Genomic DNA, 14,981 nt, shown 5'->3' with positions numbered 1-14,981 from the left:
TGAGCTTTTTTTCATGTGCTTCTTGCCTCTCAGCCATCTTACCTGCAGAAATGTCTATTTGGGTCCTTTGCCAATTTTTAATTGGTTGGTTTGTCCTTTTGTTACGGAGCATAAGAGTTCTTTACATATTTTAATATTAAGCCCTTATCAGCTATATCATTGGGAAAATATTTTTTCTTTCTATAGTTTATTTTTTATTTTATTGATAATATTCTTCAATGAACATTTTTAAATCTGATGAAGTCCAATTTATCAGGTGTTTTTTGCTTTTTTATTCCTCATGCTTTTTCTATCCTGTCTACAACTCCAGTGCCAAATCCAAGGTCATAAAGAGCGACCCCATATTTTCTTCTGAGAGTTGCATCAGTTTGGCTCTTACACTTGGATTTCTGATCCATTCTGAGTTAACATTTACAGACAGGAACTGAGTCTAACTTCAGTCTTTGGCACATGCAGGTCTGTTGTGTCAGCACCACCAGCTGAGGAGACTCTTCTTTTCTCAGTGAATGACCGTAGTATATCTGCTGAGAGTCAACTGCCATTGATCAAAAACGTACTGGTTTATTTCTGGACTCCGAGTTCTGTTCCATTGTCTGTATGGCAAACCTCTTAGAGACCGAGCATCCAAACATCATCCCAATGCCCACTTATTTATTGCTAAGTGGGACACTGCAATTAATATTCAATGCTTGAATATCCAATCCAATATCCAATGCTTGGCTGCTGGGCCCGCCGTGGCACACGTGCCATGGGTTCACCACCACTGGTCTATATGCTGGTACCCCACCACTTTAAATGTTGTGGTCCTATTTGTAGAAAGCTTTAAAATCAGGAAAGGTGAGCCCAGTGTAGAGTTTCCAAGGACATGCCTGCGACAACCTAAGACATCAGTCACATGTTTGGGGATTCCCAGGACACCATCCTCACTTCTGATCAGTGGGTGACAAACACGAGTGTTCACGCTACACTCTCAGGTCCAATAATTCAGTAAGATGGCTCACAAAACTCAGGGAAGGGCATACTTACGGTATCACTTTGGTAGAAAGTCATAGGAAGTTACTATGAAGAGCAAATACAAAGCTGGAGATTTGTGGAGGGCTTCCATTGGTGACTTTGCACTTTGATGGTATGTAAAGACAATATAGTGTTGGTTGTTTGCTTGCCTTTTGACCTCAGGTATGGAGCAGCTCGTGTTGGATCACATAGTTGAATATACAGTTCTGTAGCTATATTTTCCTTGCAAAGCCTGTGCATAGAGAAATGGCAGGTTAGTCTTAAACTTTGTAACAAGCAAGGGCTACAGGAAATTAGAACTTGATAAGTCACAGAAAGAATGCAACTGAAATCTGGAGAATGGAGAGAAGCAGCCACAGTGTTGCAGGGTTTGGAGGTGGAACTGGATGCCCCTGGACGGCCATGGAAACAGACAATGCTAGTAGAAGAGGTTGAATCTCAGGAAGCAGGTCAGGGGTTACTGAGCTTTGAGCTTGACGCTGTGCTGGGCCAGCTCAAGCAGGGATCCCGGGAGCTCTGGTCCCTAAGACACTGTGACCATGATGTTAGACCTGGCACAGAGCGCCAGCTCCACAGAAGACTTTCCTGCTACAGTCCTGGAGTTCCTGGCACTCTCAATGCAGTTGTTCCTCAAAATCTTAACTATGGAACACCCACCAGCCTCCAGCTTGGCCATGCACACAGGCAGAACAGGCGCAGGCTGAGTGTGCCCTTCTCAGTCCGGCTCACTCTGCCCACTTTAGACCAGGAGACCCAGCTGGTGAAGACCCCTGGGCATGCCCAACAGCCTCCAGCTTGGCCGCAAGGGTGCCTGCAACAACAGCACCCCCCTCCCCCTGCCACTTGGATCCACACTACAGAGGTACAGGGGAGCATAAAGGCCATTGTCCTGAACTGCAGAAGTGAACAACAGAGAGAGGGCCTCTCTCAGGCTCCTTGATGAAAACTGAAGCCTACTGGAAAAGTGAAGAGAATCTCTGCAATAAAGGCACACCAGACCACCATGCTTGGTAAGTTGGAGGGATCATCACCTCCCTTTGGAACCTGGACTATCTTACCAAGGGAAAGGCAGCTAGAACCTGCAGTAGAACTTTGCAGCATTCAACCCTGCAGGAAGACAGGGAGCTCAACTTGTGACTTGCAGCCAGAAATCTGCCTGAATCTTATGCATCTGTGACTGGCTTGCTGAGACTCATTGACTTATAACTGCACACTGCTGCCCACGTTGTCTATTGTGACAGCAGAGACGTACCCTGAAGGAGTCCCTTCATTTTTATTTTTATTTGTTATTTTTGAAATTACCACTATTTTTTTTTGCTCTTATTTTTGTTTTTCTTCTTTGCTACGCTTTTAAATTTTTATTTATTATTTTTCTCTTTTTTCTTTCTTTTCTCTTTTCTTTCTTCCTCTCTCTCTGCCTCACTCCCTTGCTGTCTCACATTGTTCTTCATCTCCCTTTGTGTTCCTGTTGTGCCCCTAATTTATATTTCTTCTTTATCTTTCTTTTCTTCTCTTTTTTTCTCTCACCTGTGTTCTCTGGCCTCACTGCTAACCTTTCCCTATCCTTCTACCTACCTATTCCTCTCTCCCGAACTCCTTCTAACTCCCTATCCCAAAGGTTATAGTTGCTATATTGAACAGTTTATTCACTATAAACATACATTGTGTTGGTCCTTGATTTTGATCTAATTCACACAGTTAAAGGTAATATATTAATAACTACCACAAATTGTCATTTTCTAAGAGGTCCTTGATGCTATTGTGTTGCTGATTGTATCACTTGGGCTAAGGTGTTGTGATTGATCTAATCAGTTGTCCTTCCTGGTATAATGAAAATGAGACAGCCTCAGAGCCATTAGAGACTCAAAACCTAAAGACTAGCTATATCCAGAAGACATCTCTGAGAAGCAATCACTCCATAAGTGTTCTAAATACATCAACAAAGATATTTACAATAAGCAACTTCAAAGTATCAAACCAGGAATTAAACCAAGGACAGCACCAAAAACAAAAATGAGAAGACATTTAAGCAAGGCACAAACTCAGACTTCCACCCCACAAAAGGCAAATTCTGGGGGAAACGAGGTGGAAAAGTCTGATGATCAACCACCTGGACACCCTGAACTGATAGCACAGGAAGTAACAAAATAGATAAATGAGGCACTAGAAAAATTCAAAACAGAAATAATTTCCCAGATAACTACAGAGATGGTGAGTAGAGTGAAAGACATGATTAGAGGCTCCAGAACAGAAATAGATTAAAAAATAGATGAGCTCAGAAACATGCTGGAAGCCATAAATGCCCAGAATAAGAAAGAAATGGAAACCATGATCACCCAACATAAGAAAGAAATGGAATCCATGAAACAGATTCAAACAGATATTCAGGAGATTAAAAACTCTATTGAAAGCATGCAGAGCAGATTAAGGGAATCTGAAGATAGGATATCAGATATAAAAGACAGGATTGTGCTTAAGGACCATGAAAACAGAGATCTCTTCAAAACAGTAAGGGACCATGAGAAATCAATCCAGCAGCTGCTAGATGATGCAAAGAAGAATAACATAAGACTGATAGCAGTCCACGAAAAAACAGGAGAAAGTACAATTGACATAAAAAAACTGTTCATAGAAGTAATAGAAAACTTCCCTGACAGAGGTGGAGAATTGGACATTCAGACAAGTGAGGCATATAGAACTCCAACTAGCCATGATCAAAAAAATCCACACATAGACGTATAATAGTCAAGATCCCAGAAACCCAACAGAAGAACAAAATCCTACAGGCAGTTAGAGAAAAGAAACAAATCACGTACAAAGGAAAGTCCATCAGAATCACAGCAGACTTTTCCACACAAACCCTCAAATCAAGGAGAGCCTGGAGTGAAGTATTTCAAGCCCTAAAAGAAAATAACTTCCAACCTAAACTGTTGTATCCTGCAAAATTATCTTTCAAAATCGATGGGGAAATTAGATACTTCCATGACAAAGAACATCTGAGAAATTTCATGAACACCAAACCAGCACTCCAAACAATTCTAAGCAATATCCTAGAAAAAGACAATGAAGGTCACAATTCTGTGAGGCCCAACAGAGGGAAGCCACCAGGCAAGGTAAGAAACTAAAGGGAAAGGGGGAAATAAATAAGAAATAAAAGAGCCAACAACAGCAAAACATCATGACAAGGATCAGTCAATATCTATCAATTATAACTCTCAGTGTTAATGGCCTCAATTCACCAATCAAAAGAAATAGACTGACAGAATGGATTAAGAAGCAAAATCCAACAATATGCTGTTTACAAGAAACACACCTAACTCAAAAAGGAATTCATAGACTGAAAGTAAAAGGATGGAAAGTAGTTTTCCATGAGACAGGAACCCAGAAAAAAGCAGGGGTAGCAATCTTATTTGCAGACAAAGTAGATTTCAAACCAAAACTAAGTAAGAGAGACAAAGATGGTCACTACATCCTTGTGAAGGGAACAATCCAAGAGGAAGAGATGACAATCCTAAATATATATCCACCAAATATGAATGCCCCCAACTATACAAAACAAATACTAATGGACATGAAAAATCAAATAAGCACTAATGCAATTGTAGTGGGGAACTTCAATACCCCACTATCACAAATAGGCAGATCATCTAGACAAAAAATTAACAATAAAATTTTAGGACTGAACAAAGCTATTGAACAAATTGACTTAATAGATGTTTACAGAGTGTTCCACCCCACAAAATCAGAATACACATTTTTTTCAGCTGCACGTGGGTCATTCTCCAAAATAGACCATGTGCTAGCTCATTGGACATGTCTAAGTAAATGTGAAAAATTGAAGTTACCTCCTGTGTAGTATCAGCCAGTAGTGCAATAAACTTGGAGGTCAATAACATAAGAAACCGCAAAACCCCCACAAACACATGGAAATTGAATAACACCCTCCTGAACAACCAATGGGTCACAGAAGTAATTAAAGAAGAAATTAGACAGTTTCTACAAGTACATGATAATGCCAGTACAACATACAGGAATCTATGGGACATAATGAAAGCAGTTCTATGTGGGAAATTCATAGCAGTGAGTGCCCATATTAGGAAAACAGAGAGAACTCAGATAAATAACCTAATGCAGAACCTCAAGCTCCTAGAAAAAGAAGAGCATAACAAACCCAAAGCTTGTACAAGAAAGGAAATTATAAAGATCAGGGCAGAAATCAATGCAATGGAGACTAAGAGACTGATACAAAAAATTAATAAATCAAAAGAGTTGTTTTTTTGAAATAATAAGTACAACCAATAAACCTTTACCCAACCTTATCAAAAAAAGGAAAGATAAGGCTCAAATCCATGTAATTAAGAACGAAAAAGGTGAAGTCACAACAGACCCAGCAGAAATCCAGAGGACCATCATACCTACTTTGAGAACCTGTACTCTAATAAATTGGAAAACACAGAAGAAATGGACAGATTCTTAGATACATATGAATTGCCAAAGTTAAATGAAGAAGATATAGAAATTTTAAATACCCCAATTACAATGAGTGAAATTGAAAATGTAACAAAAAATTTAGCAACAAAGAAAAGCCTAGGTCCTGGTGGCTTCACTGCTGAATTCTACGAGACATTTAAAGAATTATCACCATTACTCTTTAAACTCATTAAGGAAATTGAAAGGGAAGCAAGGCTTCCAAATTCATTCCTGGAAGCAAGTGTTACTTTGATTCCAAAACCAAAGACCCAACCCAAAAAGAGAACGGTAGACCAGTCTCCCTAATGAACATTCATGCAAAAATCCTCAACAAGATACTGGCAAACAGAATACAGAGGGTCATCAAGAAGATCATACACCATGACCAAGTTGGATTTATCCCAGGGATGCAAGGATGGTTCAACATTCATAAATCAATAAATGAAATACACTATCTCAACAGAGTCAAGGACAAAAACCGTATGATCATCTCAATAGATACAGAAAAGCCATTTGACAAAATCCAACACACATTCATGATAAAAACTCTACAGAAAATTGGAATAGAAGGTCTTTATTTCAACCTGATTAAGACTATGAAAAACCAACAGCCAACATCATACTAAATGGCCAAAAACTGAAAACTTTCACACTAAAATCAGGAACAAGATGAAGATGCCCACTATCACCACTCCTGTTCAATATAGTTCTGGAAACATTAGCCACGGCAATTAGACAAGAGAAAGAAATAAAAGGAATAAAGATAGGAAAGGAAGAAGTGAAACTGTCATTATTTGCCAATGATATGATACTTTACATAGAAGACCCAAAAAACTTGGCCAAAAGACTTCTAGACTTAATTGACAGATTCAGTAGAGTAGCTGGGTATAAGGTCAACACTCAAAATACAATAGCCTTCTTATACACAAATAGCAGACACACTGAGAGAGAAATTTGGGAAACAATTCCTTTTATAATAGCATCCCCAAAAAATGAAGTATCTAGGAATCAACCTAACAAAGGAAGCAAAAGACCTCTACACTGAAAACTACAGCACTCTGAAAAAAGAGATGGAAGAGGATATAAGAAAATGGAAAGACATCCCTTGTTCCTGGGTAGGAAGAACCAATATAGTGAAAATGGCCATACTTCCAAAACTACTATATAGATTTAATACAATGTTTATTGAAATTCCAACAATATACTTCATAGAACTAGAGGAAACAATCCAAAAATTCATTTGGAACCAGAAGAGATCTAGAATACCAAAAGCAATTCTAGGCAACAGAGACATGGCTGGAGGTATCACAATCCCCAACTTGAAAGTATACCACAAAGCTACTTGATAAAAACAGCATGGTACTGGCAAAGAAACAGACCTGAGGATCAGTGGAATAGATTAGAAGATCCAGAAACAACTTCAGACATACTCAACCACCTCATCTTTGACAAAGGAGTCAACCACCCTCATTGGAGGAAAGAGCCTATTTAATAAATAGTGTTGGAAAAACTGGATTTCAAACTGTCAAAGATTAAAACTAGACCCATACCTATTGCCATGCACTAAACTAAGATCAAAGTGGATTAAAGATCTAAATATTAAGACAGAAACACTAAACTTGCTAGAAGATAAGTTAGATAGAATTCTTGAAGACATTGGCATAGGAAAAGACTTTATGAACAAAACCTCAGTAGCAAGGGAGCTAGCACAAAGAATCAACAACTGGGATCTTATCTTATTAAAAAGCTTCTGCACTGCAAGAGAAACTATCAACAGAGCTAAGAGGCAACGTACAATGTAGGAAAAAAATTTTAGCAGCTGTACCTCAGACAAAGGTCTACTATGTACAATATATAAAGAATTGAAAAAAATCAGACTCCCCAAATTCAAAGACCCAATTCAAAAATGGGCATCTAAAATGAACAGACATTTCTCAGTCAAAGAAGTAAAAGCAGCAAATAAATATATGAAGAAATATTCAACATCACTGGTCATTCGGGAGATGCAGATGAAAACAACGCTGAGATTCCCCCTCACCCCACAAAGAATGGCTGCTATCAAGAAATCAACCAATAACAAATGCTGGCGGGGGTGTGGGGAGAAAGGAACCCTTCTCCATTGTTGGTGGGAGTGCAGACTGGTGCAACCACTGTGGAAATCAGTATGGAGATACCTCAAAGAACTAGGGCTAGAGGTCCCATTTGACCCAGCTATCCCTCTGCTGGGGATCTTCCCCAAAGAATTGAAAGAATCATACCACAGCAATATATGTGCACCCATGTTTATAGCAGCACAGTTTGTCATAGGTAAAGCTTGGAAACAGCCCAAGTGCCCATCAACTGGAGACTGGATAAAGAAGATGTGGTTTTTTTATAAAATGGAGTACTACTCAGCCATAAAGAATGAGAAACTAGAGACATTTATGGCTAAATGGATGCAAATTGAAGCCATACTCTTAAGCAAAATAAATAGGACACACATGTGTAAATACCGAATAGTTTCTCTAGTGTGAGAAACTGAAAGTGTAAATAAGGATTAAAATGATTAAAATGAATAATTGATAATTTGAAATAGGAAAAGGTCCAAAGGGGTAGGGGTGTTGGGAGGGGAAGGGGAAAGGAAAGAGGGGAAAGGAAAAATTATGAGAAAGAAAAATGGAAACAAAGTCTATGTAAATAGGGATGGGCACACAGGGAATGGGGAAAAAATAAGAACCAAGATGCATCATGTACAGGTACAAGCACCCAGTGATAAATATAAAAGTATCGTATACCTAAAATGTACCAGTAAAAGAATTTAAGCAAAAAAAAAAATGCAACTGAAATTATTTTGTCACAGCGTTAGCCTTCAGAAAATGCCAGCCCGGGCTTGGGCATGGTTCTGATTCGCCAGGCTCCCAGGAAGGGCTGAGCACACCCAGCTGGTCACACCTGCCTCACTGCGCAGGCTGCTACAGCTGCACTTTTACCACACGTTGAACTTCAACTAAAGCTTCAGACAAGTCAGCCATGAGGTGACGTCATTTTAGGCAGAGGAAGGTGGAAAAATATTTGCTGCTTTTCTGTGTTTTAAATGTAAATCTGCAGGCCACTCTTTACAATGGTAGCTGAATTTATGTGCATGACAGAAATAGCCTACCTTTAAGTTGCACCAGGACTGGCTAGGGAGCATTAGCGAGCATTGCTATTATAAACTGCATTTGGGCCCCAGAAGGAAACCTAGGTGAGCTAATCTTAGATTTGTAGGGCTTGTCCATGGCTTTTAAGGTAACCTCTGCTAACCCAAGTTGACTCTAAATTTGCTTATCACATATTTTGGCCATGTTTCTAAATTTCATAAACCCAAATTGTGTCTTCTCCAACAGAAAATATCCAATTTACTGTAAAAAGAACATTCTGTGTTCCTGAATTAAAACACAGAAACCATGAAAAGAGAGCATTACAAATCTAGGGACCTGATTTGGTAAAGGAATCAAGGAGAAAGTAAAGTGGTTTTAAAATATGCTTCATGATTTTGATCAGAGTAGAACAGTGTATACATGAAAAAAAAGCAAAGCAAGGTGATTCAGCTGGAGGAGGAAGAGGAATCCTTAGAATAACAACAAACACCCAAGCATACATATTTGACCAATACGAAAAAGAGAAATGTATCATGATAACGTGAAGTCAACAATCAGGAAGACAGGTTCAAATCTAACTGCTTTTTAAAAAGGTTATTACATAACAGGGGAAAATGTTTCAGCTGCAACAAAATCAAGGAACAGTAACTTGGGTCCAGTGATTCCTAGAAGAGGAATAAAGTCAAGATCTTGGACAGGAGACTCAATAATCCTCCTGAGGGGCCAGAGCCTAAACACTGCAAAGGTGGGATTTATGGTGCATGTAAATTTCTAATAAGACCGATTGGGGAATCTCTTTTGAAGATAGGACAATTATACAAAGAGTGCCCGTAAAATCTGTACAAATTGGAGGTTAGTGTAAAATACTAAAAAAAAAAAGTGTCGGGTAAATTCTAAAAATTGATGGTCCCATGATTAAGGGAAGGCAAAGACAAGATGAGTTCTGTTACAGGGAGCCAGGCAGAACAATAACAGACCTGACTCCTGATCTGAACTAGATGTCAGGCTGCGGAAGGACGCGTCCTCGGCAGAATCCTTTAACTCAGGAAAGTGAAAATGAACCAGACTGGTCCAAACAAGGGATGCTATTGACAACCTCAGAGGCTATTGACTTCGGATCTCTTACTACAAGAAACCCTGCAGGGAAAATATCTAGAGATATATGTTAGAAAAATATCAGCATGGGCTGGAAAGCAAGGTAAAACAAAAGAAGGTGCTTGTCTGTGGTGAGTTACACTCACTCGAGCCTTGTGAGGAAGGGAACATCTCTGAAAGGCCCGCAGGGAGAAGAGACAACCCTCATACTGCAGAAAGGGAACTGTTAGCCCGAGAGCAGGGGCACCCAGGTGCTGAGGAAAGACCAGGTCTTCCTTCCAGAGCAAAGGGCAAACATCTTGGTCCTCACCAAGGCCTTGAGAACTGGGTCTCGTACCGCAGCCTGAAAACTCATCGGACAGTGAGGGCCGAGGGGAAGCTATGCCCAGGAAGGGCGTTTCTTCAGTTTATTTTTTTAAATTAATTTTATTGGTACACTTTAGGTACCACTTTAGGTATACACTTTAGGTATACAATATAATGACGCTCATCATTGGAGATTTGCACCTTTCCATAAGATATCTTGATTCATTTTTCCCCCTTCCCCTGCCCTCCCTTCGACTCCTCCACCCCTCTCTATTTACAAAGACTTTGTTTCCATTTTCTCATTTTCCCATATTAATTCCCCTCCTATCTTTCCTTTCCCCACCCCTCCCACCTCCCCTTCCCCTTTGCCCCTTTTTAAACAATTCCTTCCTTGTCAGAAGCCCTTAGAGGAGCAGTGGGGCCCAGGATGGAGCGCCTCTCTCAGAACAAGGTGGATGCTGCTACCAGACAGGAGCCGCACTCTGGTCACTTAACCCTTGAAATGACCTACTAAAGTAATTATTATAATCCCTGATTTTTTATTTATTTACTTATTTATTGATTTATTCGTACATCACGAATACATTTTTGCGAGTAATTTAGGGACACGTACAAGGCACATCTTACTCTTTAGAGGGTATCAGAAAGTACACAATAATCGTTTTGGACTGTGTCGTTGGGCGTAAACTGGGACACAAACAGAATAGGAAGAGAACATTCTGCGTGATGTAGAGTGGATTTGGAGTTGATTCGATTAATCTGCTATTTTTTCTTCCGGTCCCGGGGATCGAACTCAGGGCCTCGCCCTTGGCAGGCAGGCGCGGCGCCACTGCGCTTCATCCCGGGCCCCTCGATTAATCTGCCATTCGGACTCGTTTGAGAACCCCTGGGGTATGCTTTTCACCACCTGCTATGCTCTGGGACCCCCGGAAGAGCAGGGACGTCCCGGGCGGACTGAGGCCGGGTCAGCACGCCCCCCCGCAGGACGAGAAGGCCGGAGCCCGCCCCGACCCCCCCGCCCCGGCCGCACGCAGCTTCCCTGAGGGTCCCCGGGCTTGTGGGCACTGGGCTTCCTCCTGAGCGGCGGCGCCAGAGCAGTGCACGTGGCGGGGACCTCTGCCTGCAGCCCGGTTCCCAGCTCCGCTTCCTCCTGTGCCTCCAGAAGGGAAGCCCTGGCCCAGCCTGCCCTCCGCCTCCTTCTCTGGGCCGCGATGCCTCCGAAACAGCAGGCTGCGCTCACTGTCTCGAAATCCATTATGATTTCAGTCTGTTCTGGTCTCAGAGGTGCACAGAATCCGAGTAGCCTCCCAACCCCTCGATTCCGGAAGCCCTGTTATGGGGGGTGCTGTGCAGAAGGCGATTTTCACACAGCTCAGAACCAAGGCCTGGCTAGAAGAACCTGCTAAAGCAAGAGCAGGCAGCTTCTTTCTGCTCTTAGAAGGACGCGTGGAGACAGGAACCATAGCTAAAGCATTTACCACATGAAACTATATAAATGTCTTTATGAAAATTGTCTAAATCTTTTGGAGTTCTTAGTTATTCGTAGACTTTACAAAGTAAAAGCAGTTTAATATTAACACAGATGTGTAGAAGGAAAACTCAAAAATATCTAATTCATTAAAAAGGAAGTAACAAAAGAAATTCTTATTTTGCAGATCTGTTGTTTTTAGTTCTTGGTACAATTACACTTCTAATCTGTGCTTGTAAATAGAAGTAATTGTTATGAAATAACATTATGCATTATTAAATAATATTTTTTCAGATCTGGTATAAAGCAAGCAAAACAACAAGGCATGTATTGAATCAAGAGTATGAACACTGGGGCCGGGGATTTAGCTCAGTGGTTTCGCCGCCTGCTGCGCAAGCGCAAGGACCTGAGTTCGATCCCCGGTACCAAAAAAAAAAAAAAGAGTATGAGCACTTACTTATCTAACTAAAAGATAGCATTCACGTAACACTTGACCTTTCTCAAGTGAGGTCCCGGAGAACATAAAAGCTTAGCGACTCCAACCATTTGGTGCATAAAATCATAACAATGAACAATGAACAAGAAATGAAAAATCTAATAGTAACTGACTAGGTGCTGCAGCCTGGAAGTTCCCCAATCGGATTAGCTTCTCTGTATTTCAACTCCGGTGGACTAGTAATGCTTCCACATGTTAGTAGCTGCAAAGGCTGCTCCCAGCTGGCATATGCTTTTGTTTATAAGTATGCAAAACACGAGGCCAGGCACGCATTAGAATGTGATAATAGCTCACTTCAGGGACACGTGCGGCAGAGGCTTGGACCTGAACGCCTCCGGCACCTAAGAAGCATCGCTCTTCTGTTTTGATAAGTAATTCTGTTAGACCACATTTAGAAGAGGGGAAATCAACTTTATAAATATAAATCTTGCATCTTAACCAATGTTCCCTAAATTTGAGCAGTTTACTCAAATATGATTTAAAATTCCAGGTGAGCTGGAAATAATCTAAGGCTCTTAAAATGTGTTGTTTACTTTTTATTAATTTATCAGTTAAAATGCATATGAGCCTGCTGTTGTCATATAGGTAGGTTTTCGAGCTAGGAATATACTTTCTTTAATAGGTGCTATTCAAATTTTATATTTCCTCCAGAGTTAGTTTCATTAATTTGTCTTCTAAGTTACTTCTTAGAAGTTGTCAAATTTATTTCAAAAAAGATTTTTGTAATATGCTTTCTATATCCTTTTAAATTCTGTAATCTGTGGTAATGTCTCCTAGATCTTAATATTGTAATTTAAAAAATGTATAACTGATATTGTGTAACAGGTAGAAAAGGTCTAAAGAGCAGGGGAATTGGGAGGGGTAGGGGAAGGGAAAAAAGGGAAAGGAAAAAATATGAGAAGAGGAAAAAAATGGAAACAAGGTCTTTGCAAATAGGGAAGGGTGGAGGGGGTGAAGGGAGGGCAAGGGAAGGGGAAAAAATAAGAACCAAGAGACTCATGTAATGGTACAAGATCCCAATGATGAATGTAACTGTATTGTATACCTAAAATGTACCAATAAAATTAATGGGGGGAAAAAAAGCGTGTTATTTACTATCTCGGCCTTCTTTGGGCACGGATTTATAGTTTAGGTGAAATGATAGCACTATCACAATAACACACTTAAACTCACAGATGTAGACTTGATGGTATTTTTGTTTTAGGGAACTAGCAAAACAATTCCTTTGTGATATCACATGGAAATCTCATCTCTTGGCAAAGACAATTCACATATTTTCAAGTACATTCATAAGTCTCAAATAGCTTCTGGTTGACCAAAAATTTCTAAAATCTCAATCTGAGCGTGCAATAGCACAGTGGTAAAATTATGAAAATGTATTAATTAACTTTGCTTCTTTAGTTATGGTTTAGTAAGATTAAAATACCCATCAAGTCTTTTTTAAAAATTCAAATTTTTCCCAGGCATGATGGTGCTCTCAGAAAGCCCAGGCAGGAGGATCATTGAGACTCTGAGTCCAGCCTGGGCTACATCGTGAAACCCTGTCTCAAAAAATCAAAAAACAAAATAATAAAAATTCACATCTGTGCTAAAAGATTCCTAAAACCTTAATGCCCTTTGTATAAGAATATCTCATTCATGCATGTTCTATTTAAACTTTTTATTATATCTGTTTTCCTTTTACACATTTAAAGTAAAAACAAAACTATATGAATGTCTTTAAAAATATTATCATATAGTCTACAAAATCTTTACCACTTAACTTTTGAAATAGCTTCAACTTTTCTGATGTACAAGTCATAAAGATATCTGGATAGTGAATCTAGATTGGTTTTCATGGGCAAGTGTCTAAAACCCACACAGGAAAATAAATCCTCTAAATAATTACTACAGTAGGCTGTGGTTATTCAAATATACGTTTAAAGACTTTTCTGTAGTATATGCCTATTGAAATTATATCATAAAATAAAATTTGATGATGTATGAAATGATTCTAATATATAAAGTGCAAAGAAGTTAAATTTGCTGGATCCCAGTTGTACTTTGAAAAAATATCCAAGTATTAATGAGAGAGAGAGATTGAGAGAGAGAGGAGAGGAGAGGCCGAGGTGAGAGGAACACCACGTCAAGGCCAGCCTGGGCAACTTGGTAAGACCCTATCTCAGAATAAAAGCTGGAAAGGGCTGGGCCGTCACTCCTGCAAGGCCCTGGGCCCGATCTCCAGATGGAGCAGGTGGGGTCTAATGTCCCTCCCGCCTTCCACAGGGAGAATTTCCACACCATCTGCTCCCCACTCTCTCTCTACAGCCTTCTCCTCATCGCTTCCCTTTGCGCTGTGACCTCCCACATAGGAGAGGAGATGGAAGCTTCATCCTGCTGCCTCCGAGGCTACCCAGCCTCTGACTCGAGCATGCACCCTCTTTCCCTCTGGTACTGGCACAGAGCCCCTCTCCCATCTAACAATACTCCTCCATGCGTGCCTGCAGTGCTGTTTCCTCTCAGCTTTTGAAGCTGGGTAAATTAGGGACCTTTCTTCTCTCTCCAGCATACTCAACTACTCCTTGACCAGAGTTTTCCGATGGACCCTCAGGCATGGTCAGATCTTCCTTTTCTGAAAATTAAATCCCTCCCCCGTGTCCCCACTTCTCTCTAACTACTCTTCCCCTTCCCAGTGAAATGTCCGAAAAGACCATCCATGCTCTCCTCGTCCGTTCCCTCTGCTCCCACTCATTCTCAAACCACTCAGGTCTTGCTTTCTTGCCACCGTTTGATAAATTGAAGGACATTTTCCTCATTCTCACTTATTTTTGTCTTTAAGCATTGTTTCACCACTTTCTTTACTCCTTTTCCTTGAATTCCAAGGTACAATTCCACTAATTTTTCATCCTGCTTGTTTCTGTCCTTCACAGGCTTATGCCCTCCATTCACTTCCTGTACTTTTTAGTAAACCCTAAACCTCTTTCCTCCCCACTCTATGTTTTCTCTTGAGATGATCTACACAGAGCTCCGAAGG

The 14,981-nt window shown here is 40.4% G+C and overlaps 1 long non-coding RNA gene across 2 annotated transcripts in view; it reads right to left on the bottom strand.

The window, feature by feature from the left end:
• LOC110350581 (uncharacterized) overlaps positions 1–14,981 on the bottom strand; it is a 221,092-nt gene that overhangs the window by 153,778 nt on the left and 52,333 nt on the right. For both annotated transcript variants that reach the window (XR_015451398.1, XR_015451399.1), the window contains exon 2: positions 1,027–1,246. This is a non-coding gene — a long non-coding RNA (uncharacterized LOC110350581). The remainder of the gene's footprint in view (positions 1–1,026; positions 1,247–14,981) is intronic.

The sequence above is a fragment of the Heterocephalus glaber genome, unplaced genomic scaffold, assembly GCF_053883595.1.
Source record: "Heterocephalus glaber isolate CG9 unplaced genomic scaffold, H.glaber_assembly_v1.0 deba00001428, whole genome shotgun sequence".
Taxonomy (NCBI): Eukaryota; Metazoa; Chordata; class Mammalia; order Rodentia; family Bathyergidae; genus Heterocephalus; species Heterocephalus glaber.
Note: the sequence above shows the minus strand (reverse complement) of the source record. Positions and strands in the feature narration are given on the sequence as shown.